The sequence below is a fragment of the Heterodontus francisci genome, chromosome 10, assembly GCF_036365525.1.
Source record: "Heterodontus francisci isolate sHetFra1 chromosome 10, sHetFra1.hap1, whole genome shotgun sequence".
Lineage (NCBI taxonomy): Eukaryota > Metazoa > Chordata > Chondrichthyes > Heterodontiformes > Heterodontidae > Heterodontus > Heterodontus francisci.
Window position 1 is genome coordinate 5,672,402 of NC_090380.1, and position 12,720 is coordinate 5,685,121.

Here is a 12,720-nt window from a genome sequence, read left to right on the forward strand (position 1 = left end):
AACACCTTCCCCACACACTGAAACCCTTACCCACACTCTGAAACCCCTTTCCGACACACTGAAACCCTTCCCCACACACTGGAACCCCTTCCCCACACACTGAAACCCCTTCCGCACATACTGAAACACCTTCCCCACACACTGAAAGCCCTTCCCCACACACTGAAAGCACTTCTGCACACAGTGAAACCCTTCCCCACACACTGAATCCCCTTCCCCACACACTGAATCCCCTTCCCCACACACTGAAACACATCCCCACACACTGAAACCCCTTCCCCACAAACTGAAACCCCTTCCTCACACACTGAAACACCTTCCCCACAGACTGAAACCCCTTCCCCACACACTGAACCCCTTCTGCAGACACTGAAACCCTTTCCGCACACACTGAAACACATTCCCCACACACTGAAACCCCTTCCTCACACACTGAAACACATTCCCCACACACTGAAACACGTTCCGCACACACTGAAACACCTTCGCCGCACACACTGAAACCCCTTTCCCACACCCTGAAACCCCTTCGCCACACACTGAAACCCCTTCCGCACACACTGAAACCCCTTCCGCACACAGTGAAACCCTTCCCTACACACTGAAACCCCTTCCCCACACACTGAAACCCCTTCCTGACACACTGAAACACATACCCACACACTGAAACCCCTACCCCACACACTGAAACCCCTTCCCCACACACTGAAAACACATCCCCCCACACTGAAACCCTTCCCCACACTCTGAAACCCCTTCCGCACACTCTGAAACCCCTTCCTCACACACTGAAAAACCTTCCCTACTCACTGAAATACCTTTCCCGCACACTGAAACCCCTTCCCCACACACTGAAACACCTTCCCCACACACTGAAACACCTTCCGCACACACTGAAACCCATCCCCACACACTGAAACCTCTTCCCCATACACTGAAATCACTTCACCACACACTGAAACACATCCCCACACACAGAAACATCTTCCCCACACACTGAAATCCCTTCCGTACACACTGAAACCCATCCCCGCACACTGAAACCCATCCCCACACACTGAAACCCATCCCCACACACAAACACATCCCCACACACTGAAACACCTTCCCCACACACTGAAACCCCTTCCCCACACACTGAAACACCTTCCCCACATACTGAAACACATCCCCACACACTGAGACATATTCCCCACAAACTGAAACCCTTCCCCACACACTGAAACACATCCCCACACACTGAAGCACATCCCCACACATTGAAACACCTTCCCCACACACTGAGTCCCCTTCCCCACAAAATGGAACCCATCCCCACACACTGAAACCCGTTTCCCACACACTTAAACACCTTCACCACACACTGAAACACCTTCCCCACACACTGAAACCCCTTCCCCACACACTGAAACACCTTCCCCACACACCGATTCACCTTCCCCACACAATGAAACCCCTTCCGCACATGCTGAAACACCTTCCCCACACACTGAAACAGCTTCCCCACACACTGCAACCCCTTCCCCACACACTGAAACACCTTCCCCACACACTGAAACACCTTCCCCACACAATGCAACACCTTCCCCACACACTGAAACCCCTTCCGCACACACATAGACACCTTAACCACACATTGAAACCCTTACCCACACACTGAAGCCTCTTCCCCACAGACTGAAACCCTTCCCCACACATTGAAACCCCTTCCCCACACACTGAAACACCTTCAGAACACACTGAAACACCTTCCACACACACTGAACCCCCTTCCGCACACACTGAAACACCTTCCCCAAACACTGCAACACATCCGCACACACTGAAACACCTTCCCCACACACTGAAACCCCTTCCCCAAACACTGAAACTCCTTCCGCACACACTGAAAACACTTCCCCCACACTGAAACCCTTCCCCGCACACTGAAACACCTTCCCCACACACTCAAACACCTTGCCCACAAACTGAAACCCCTTCCGCACACACTGAAACACCTTCCCCACACACTGCAACACCTTCCGCACTCACTGAAACCCATCCCCACACACTGAAACCTCTTCCCCACACACTGAAATCACTTCACCACACACTGAAACACATCCCCACACACAGAAACATTTTCCCCACACACTGAAATCCCTTCCGTACAAACTGAAACCCCTTCCCCGCACACTGAAACCCATCCCCACACACTGAAACCCATCCCCACAGACTGAAACACTTTCCCCACACACTGAAACCCTTCCCCACACACTGAAACACATCCACATACACAAACACATCCCCACACATTGAAACACCTTCCCCACACACTTAAACACCTTCCCCACATACTGAAACACATCCCCACACACTGAGACACCTTCCCCACAGACTGAAACCCTTCCCCACACACCGAAACACATCCCCACACACTGAAGCACATCCCCACGCGTTGAAACACCTTCCGCACACACTGAAAACACTTCCCCCACACTGAAACCCTTCCCCACAAACTGAAACCCCTTCCCCACACACTGAAACACCTTCCCCACACACTGAAACACCTTGCCCACAAACTGAAACCCCTTCCGCACACACTGAAACACCTTCCCCACACACTGCAACATATCCCCACATTCTGAAACACCTTTCCCACACACTGATTCGACTACCCCACACACTGAAACCCTTCCCCAAACACTGAAACCCATTCACCAAACACTGAAACACATTCCCCACACACTGAAACCCTTCCAAACACACTGAAACACTTTCCCCACACCCTGAAACCGCTTCCCCACACACTGAAACGCCTTCCGCACACACTGAAACCCCTTCCGCACACACTGAAACACTTCCCCACACACTGAAAGCCCTTCCGCACATACTGAAATACCTCCAGCGTGATGCCACTACCAGTCGCATCTTCCCCTCCCTTCCCCTGTCAGCATTCCGAAGGGATCGTTCCCTCCGCGACACCCTGGTCCACTCCTCCATTACCCCCACCACCTCGTCCCCGTCCCAGGGCACCTTCCCTTGCAATCGCAGGAGGTGTAATACCTGCCCATTTACCTCCTCTCTCCTCACTATCCCAGGCCCCAAACACTCCTTTCAGGTGAAGCAGCGATTTACTTGTACTTCTTTCAATGTAGTATACTGTATTCGCTGCTCACAGTGTGGTCTCCTCTACATTGGGGAGACCAAGCGCAGACTGGGTGACCGCTTTGCGGAACATCTCCGCTCAGTCCGCAAGCAGGACCCTGAGCTTCCGGTTGCTTGCCATTTCAACACTCCCCCCTGCTCTCATGCTCACATCTCTGTCCTGGGATTGCTGCAGTGTTCCAGTGAACATCAACGCAAGCTCGAGGAACAGCATCTCATCTACCGATTAGGCACACTACAGCCTGCCGGACTGAACATTGAGTTCAATAATTTCAGACCATGACAGCCCCCCACTTTACTTTCATTTTTAGTCATTTTTAGTTATTTTTTCTTCCTTTTTTTTGCATTCCTTTTTACATTTTTTGCATTTATTTCATTTCATCTTAGTTTGTTCAGTTTGCTTACCCACTGTTTTTTTCAGGTTGTTTTTCTTCAGGTTTGCACTTGCTGCTGTTCAATATTCAGTATATTCACACCGAATCTGTACTCATGCTTTGTCTTTCAAAACACCATTAACATATTGTTTGCCTTTGCTCTGTGACCTTTTGGTCAGCTATGTGGCCTGGTCCAATCTGCACCTTCTCCTTTGTTATCTCTTGCCCAACCCCCACCTCACTTGTTTATAATCTGTGACTTTTCTAATATTTGTCAGTTCCGAAGAAGGGTCACTGACCCGAAACGTTAACTCTGCTTCTCTTTCCACAGATGCTGCCAGACCTGCTGAGTGAATCCAGCATTTCTTGTTTTTGTTACTGAAATACCTTCCCCACACACTGAAACCCCTTCCCCACATACTGAAACACATCCCCACACACTGAAACCCCTTCCCCACACACTGAAACTCATCCCCACACACTGAAACACCTTCCCCACACACTGAAACATCTTCCCCACATACTGAAACACATCCCACACACTGAAACCACTTCACCTAACGCAGAAAAATATTCTCCACATACTTAAATCACTTCCGTACACACTGAAACCCATCCCCACACACTGAAACCCATCCCCACACACTGAAACCCATCCCCACATACTGAAACACTTTCGCCACACACTGAAACCCTTCCGCACACACTGAAACACATCCACACACACAAACACATCCCCACACACTGAAACACCTTCTCCACACACTGAAACCCATTCCCCACACGCTGAAACACCTTCCCCACACACTGAAACACATCCCCACTCACTGAGACACATACCCCACACACTGAAACACATCCCCACACACTGGAGCACATCCCCAAGCACTGAAACACCATCCCCACACACTGAAACACCTTCCCCACAAAATGAAACCCTTTCCCACACACTGAGACCCCTTCCCCACACACTGAAACCCCTTCCCCACACACTGAAACACCTCCCCACAAAATGAAACCCTTTCCCACACACTGAAACCTATTCCCCACACACTGAAACCCATCCCCACACACTGAAACCCCTTCCCCACACACTTAAACACCTTCACCACACACTGAAACACCTTCCCCACCCACTGAAACCCCTTCCTCACACACTGAAACACCTTCCCCACACACCGAAACACCTTCCCCACACAATGAAACCCCTTCCGCACATGCTGAAACACCTTCCCCACACACTGAAACAGCTTCCCCACACACTGCAATCCCTTCACCACACACTGAAACACCATCCCCACCCACTGAAACACCTTCCCCACACAATGAAACACGTTCCCCACACACTGAAACCCCTTCCGCACACACTGAAACACCTTAACCACACATTGAAACCCTTACCCACATACTAAATCCCCTTCCCCACACACTGAAACACCTTCCCCACACACTGAAAAACCTTCAGCACACACTGAAACACATTCCCCACACACTGAACCCCCTTCCGCACACACTGAAACACCTTCCCCACAAACTGCAACACATCCCCACACACTGAAACACCTTCCCCACACACTGAAACCCCTTCCGCACACACTGAAACCCCTTCCCCACACACTGAAACCCCTTTCCCACACACTGAAACCCCATCCGCACACAGTGAAACCCTTCCCCACACATTGAAACCCCTTCCCCAAACACTGAAACCCCTTCCTCACACACTGAAACACATCCCCACACACTGAAACCCGATCCCCACACACTGAGACCCCTTCTGCACACACTGGAAACACTTACCCCCACACTGAAACACTTCCCCACACACTGAAACCCCTTCCCCACACACTGAAACCCCTTCCCCACACACTGAAACACCTTCCCCACACACTGAAACTCATCCCCACACACTGAAACACCTTCCCCACACACTGAAACATCTTCCCCACATACTGAAACACATCCCACACACTGAAACCACTTCACCTAACGCAGAAACATATTCTCCACATACTTAAATCACTTCCGTACACACTGAAACCCATCCCCACACACTGAAACCCATCCCCACACACTGAAACCCATCCCCACATACTGAAACACTTTCGCCACACACTGAAACCCTTCCGCACACACTGAAACACATCCACACACACAAACACATCCCCACACACTGAAACACCTTCTCCACACACTGAAACCCCTTCCCCACACGCTGAAACACCTTCCCCACACACTGAAACACATCCCCACTCACTGAGACACATACCCCACACACTGAAACACATCCCCACACACTGGAGCACATCCCCAAGCACTGAAACACCATCCCCACACACTGAAACACCTTCCCCACAAAATGAAACCCTTTCCCACACACTGAGACCCCTTCCCCACACACTGAAACCCCTTCCCCACACACTGAAACACCTCCCCACAAAATGAAACCCTTTCCCACACACTGAAACCTATTCCCCACACACTGAAACCCATCCCCACACACTGAAACCCCTTCCCCACACACTTAAACACCTTCACCACACACTGAAACACCTTCCCCACCCACTGAAACCCCTTCCTCACACACTGAAACACCTTCCCCACACACCGAAACACCTTCCCCACACAATGAAACCCCTTCCGCACATGCTGAAACACCTTCCCCACACACTGAAACAGCTTCCCCACACACTGCAATCCCTTCACCACACACTGAAACACCATCCCCACCCACTGAAACACCTTCCCCACACAATGAAACACGTTCCCCACACACTGAAACCCCTTCCGCACACACTGAAACACCTTAACCACACATTGAAACCCTTACCCACATACTAAATCCCCTTCCCCACACACTGAAACACCTTCCCCACACACTGAAAAACCTTCAGCACACACTGAAACACATTCCCCACACACTGAACCCCCTTCCGCACACACTGAAACACCTTCCCCACAAACTGCAACACATCCCCACACACTGAAACACCTTCCCCACACACTGAAACCCCTTCCGCACACACTGAAACCCCTTCCCCACACACTGAAACCCCTTTCCCACACACTGAAACCCCATCCGCACACAGTGAAACCCTTCCCCACACATTGAAACCCCTTCCCCAAACACTGAAACCCCTTCCTCACACACTGAAACACATCCCCACACACTGAAACCCCATCCCCACACACTGAGACCCCTTCTGCACACACTGGAAACACTTACCCCCACACTGAAACACTTCCCCACACACTGAAACCCCTTCCCCACACACTGAAACCCCTTCCCCACACACTGAAACACCTTCCCCACACACTGAAAACCTTGCCCACAAACTGAAACCCCTTCCGCACACACTGAAACACTTTCTCCACACACTGCAACATATCCCCACATTCTGAAACAACTTCCCCACACACTTACTCCACTACCCCACACACTGAAACCCTTGGCCAAACACTGAAACCCATTCACCACACACTGAAACACATTCCCCACACATTGAAACCATTCCAAACAAACTGAAACACTTTCCCCACACCCTGAAACCCCTTCCACACACACTGAAACACCTTCCCCACACACTGAAACCCTTTCCGCACATACTGAAATACCTTCCCCACACACTGAAAGCCCTTCCCCACACACTGAAACACATCCCCAGACACTGAAACAGCTTCCCCGCACACTGAAACTCATCCCCACACACAGAAACCCCTTCCCCACGCACTGAAACACCTTCCCCACACACTGAAACACATCCCCACACACTGAAACCCCTTCCCCACACACTGAAACACATCCCCACACACTGAAACCCCTTCCCCACACACTGAAACACCTTCCGCACACAGCGAAACCCTTCCCCACACACTGAAACCCCTACCCCACACAGTGAAACACATACCCACACACTGAAACCCCTTCCCCACACATTGAAACCCCTTCCGCACACACTGAAACACCTTCTCCAAAGACTGAAACCCCTTCCCCACACACTGAAGCCCCTTCTGCACACACTGAAACACCTTCCGCACACATTGAAACACATTCCCCGCACACTGAAACCCATTCCCCACACACTGAAACCCCTTCTGCACACACTGAAACACCTTCCCCACACACTGAAACAGCTTCCCCACACACTGAAACCCCTTCCGCACACAGTGAAACCCTTCCCCACACACTGAAACCCCTTCCACACACACTGAAACCCCTCCCTCAAACACTGAAACACATCCCCACACACTGAAACTCATTCCCCAAACACTGAAACCCCTTCCCCACACACTGAAAACACATCCCCCCACACTGAAACCCATCCCCACAATCTGAAACCCCTTCCCCACGCACTGAAACACATCCACACACACTTAAACCCTTACCCACTCTCTGAAACCACTTCCCCACACACTGAAAAACCTTTCCCACACACTGAAATCACTTCACCACACACTGAAACACATCCCCACACACAGAAACATCTTCCCCAGACACTGAAACCCCTTCCGCACACACTGAAACCCATCCCCACACACTGAAGCCCATCCCCACATACTGAAACACTTTCCCCACACACTGAAACCCTTCCCCACACACTGAAACACATCCCCATACACTGAAACACATCCCCACACACTGAAACACCTTCCCCACACACTGAAGCCCCTTCCCCACACACTGAAACACCTTCCCCACACACTGAAACTCATCCCCACACACTTAAACACCTTCCCCACACACTGAAGCAGCTTCCCCAAACGCTGCAACCCCTTCCCCACACACTGAAACACCTTCCCCACACACTGAAACACCTTCCCCACACAATGAAACACGTTCCCCAAACACTGAAACCCCTTCCGCACACACTGAAACACCTTAACCACACATTGAAACCCTTACCCACATACTGAAACCCCTTCCCCACACACTGAAACCCCTTCCCCACACACGAAAACACCTTCAGCACACACTGAAACAACTTCCCCACACACAGAACCCCCTTCCGCACAAACTGAAACACCTTCCCCACACACTGCAACACATCCCCACACACTGCAACACCTTCCCCACACACTGAAACCCCTTCCACACACACTGAAACCCCTTCCCCACACACTGAAACCCCTTTCCCAAACACTGAAACCCCATCCGCACACAGTGAAACCCTTCCACACACACTGAAACCCCTTCCCCAAACACTGAAACCCCTTCTGCACACACTGGAAACACTTCCCCCCACACTGAAACCCTTCCCCACACACTGAGACCCCTTCCCCACACACTGAAACACCTTCCCCACACACTGAAACACCTTGCCCACAAACTGAAACCCCTTCCGCACATACTGAAACACCTTCCCCACGCACTGAAACACCTTCCCCACACACTGAAACACATCCCCACACACTGAAACCCCTTCCCCACACACAGAAACACATCCCCAAACACTGAAACCCCTTCACCACACACTGACTTCACTACCCCAAACACTGAAACCCTTGGCCAAACACTGAAACCCATTCACCACACACTGAAACCCCTTCCCCACACACTGAAACACATTCCCAGACACTGAAACCCCTTCCCCACACACTGAAACTCATCCCCACACACTGAAACCCCTTCCCCACACACTGATACACCTTCCACACACTCTGAAACACCTTCCCCACGCACTGAAACACCTTCCCCACACACTGAAACACATCCCCACACACTGAAACCCCTTCCCCACACACAGAAACACATCCCCAAACACTGAAACCCCTTCACCACACACTGAAACACCTTCCGCACACAGTGAAACCCTTCCCCACAAACTGAAACCCCTACCCCACACAGTGAAACACCTTCTCCAAAGACTGAAACCCCTTACCCACACACTGAAACCCCTTCTGCACACACTGAAACACCTTCCGCACACACTGAAACACATTCCCCACACACTGAAACCCCTTCCCCACACAATGAAACCCCTTCTGCACACACTGAAACACCTTCCCCACACACTGAAACTACTTCCCCACACACTGAAACCCCTTCCGCACACAGTGAAACCCTTCCCCATTCACTGAAACCCCTTCCACAAACACTGAAACCACTCCCTCAAACACTGAAACACATCCCCACACACTGAAACCCATCCCCACACTCTGAAACCCCTTTCCCACGCACTGAAACTCCTTCCCCACACACTGAAACCCTTACCCACTCTCTGAAACCACTTCCCCACACACTGAAACACCTTTCCCACACACTGAAACCACTTTCCCACAAACTGAAACCCCTTCCCCACACACTGAAACACCTTCCCCACACACTGAAACCACTTCCGCACACACTGAAACCCATCACCACACACTGAAACCAGTTCCCCACAGACTGAAATCACTTCACCACACACTGAAACACATCCCCACACACAGAAACATCTTCCCCAGACACTGAAACCCCTTGCGGACACAATGAAACCCTTCCCCACACACTGCAACCCATGCCCACATACTGAAACACTTTCCCCACACACTGAAACCCTTCCCCACACACTGAAACACATCCCCACACACTGAAACACATCCCCACACACTGAAACACCTTCCCCACACACTGAAGCCCCTTCCCCACACACTGCAACACCTTCCCCACACACTGAAACCCATCCCCACAAACTAAAACACCTTCCACAAACACTGACACCCCTTTCCCACGCACTGAAACACATCCCCACACACTGAGGCACATCCCCACGCACTGAAGCACCTTCCCCACACACTGAGACCCCTTCCCCACAAACTGAAACCCCTTCCCCACACACTGAAACACCTTCCCCACACACTGAAACACCTTCCCCACAAAATGAAACCCTTCTCCACACTCTGAAACCACTTCCCCACACCCTGAAACCCTTCCCCACACACTGAAACCCCTTCCCCACACACTGAAACACCTTCACCACACACTGAAACACCATCCCCACACACTGAAACCCCTTCCCCACACACTGAAACACCTTCCCCACACTCTGAAAACCTTTCCCACACACTGAAACACATCCCCACACACTGAAGCACATCCCCACGCACTGAAACACCTTCCCCTCACACTGAAACCCCTTCACCACACACTGAAACACCTTCCCCACACACTGAAACACCTTCCCCACACACTGAAATCCCTTCCCCACACACTGAAACACCTTCCGCACACATTGAAACACATTCCCCGCACACTGAAACCCATTCCCCACACACTGAAACCCCTTCTGCACACACTGAAACACCTTCCCCACACACTGAAACAGCTTCCCCACACACTGAAACCCCTTCCGCACACAGTGAAACCCTTCCCCACACACTGAAACCCCTTCCACACACACTGAAACCCCTCCCTCAAACACTGAAACACATCCCCACACACTGAAACTCATTCCCCAAACACTGAAACCCCTTCCCCACACACTGAAAACACATCCCCCCACACTGAAACCCATCCCCACAATCTGAAACCCCTTCCCCACGCACTGAAACACATCCACACACACTTAAACCCTTACCCACTCTCTGAAACCACTTCCCCACACACTGAAAAACCTTTCCCACACACTGAAATCACTTCACCACACACTGAAACACATCCCCACACACAGAAACATCTTCCCCAGACACTGAAACCCCTTCCGCACACACTGAAACCCATCCCCACACACTGAAGCCCATCCCCACATACTGAAACACTTTCCCCACACACTGAAACCCTTCCCCACACACTGAAACACATCCCCATACACTGAAACACATCCCCACACACTGAAACACCTTCCCCACACACTGAAGCCCCTTCCCCACACACTGAAACACCTTCCCCACACACTGAAACTCATCCCCACACACTTAAACACCTTCCCCACACACTGAAGCAGCTTCCCCAAACGCTGCAACCCCTTCCCCACACACTGAAACACCTTCCCCACACACTGAAACACCTTCCCCACACAATGAAACACGTTCCCCAAACACTGAAACCCCTTCCGCACACACTGAAACACCTTAACCACACATTGAAACCCTTACCCACATACTGAAACCCCTTCCCCACACACTGAAACCCCTTCCCCACACACGAAAACACCTTCAGCACACACTGAAACAACTTCCCCACACACAGAACCCCCTTCCGCACAAACTGAAACACCTTCCCCACACACTGCAACACATCCCCACACACTGCAACACCTTCCCCACACACTGAAACCCCTTCCACACACACTGAAACCCCTTCCCCACACACTGAAACCCCTTTCCCAAACACTGAAACCCCATCCGCACACAGTGAAACCCTTCCACACACACTGAAACCCCTTCCCCAAACACTGAAACCCCTTCTGCACACACTGGAAACACTTCCCCCCACACTGAAACCCTTCCCCACACACTGAGACCCCTTCCCCACACACTGAAACACCTTCCCCACACACTGAAACACCTTGCCCACAAACTGAAACCCCTTCCGCACATACTGAAACACCTTCCCCACGCACTGAAACACCTTCCCCACACACTGTAACACATCCCCACACACTGAAACCCCTTCCCCACACACAGAAACACATCCCCAAACACTGAAACCCCTTCACCACACACTGACTTCACTACCCCAAACACTGAAACCCTTGGCCAAACACTGAAACCCATTCACCACACACTGAAACCCCTTCCCCACACACTGAAACACATTCCCAGACACTGAAACCCCTTCCCCACACACTGAAACTCATCCCCACACACTGAAACCCCTTCCCCACACACTGATACACCTTCCACACACTCTGAAACACCTTCCCCACGCACTGAAACACCTTCCCCACACACTGAAACACATCCCCACACACTGAAACCCCTTCCCCACACACAGAAACACATCCCCAAACACTGAAACCCCTTCACCACACACTGAAACACCTTCCGCACACAGTGAAACCCTTCCCACAAACTGAAACCCCTACCCCACACAGTGAAACACCTTCTCCAAAGACTGAAACCCCTTACCCACACACTGAAACCCCTTCTGCACACACTGAAACACCTTCCGCACACACTGAAACACATTCCCCACACACTGAAACCCCTTCCCCACACAATGAAACCCCTTCTGCACACACTGAAACACCTTCCCCACACACTGAAACTACTTCCCCACACA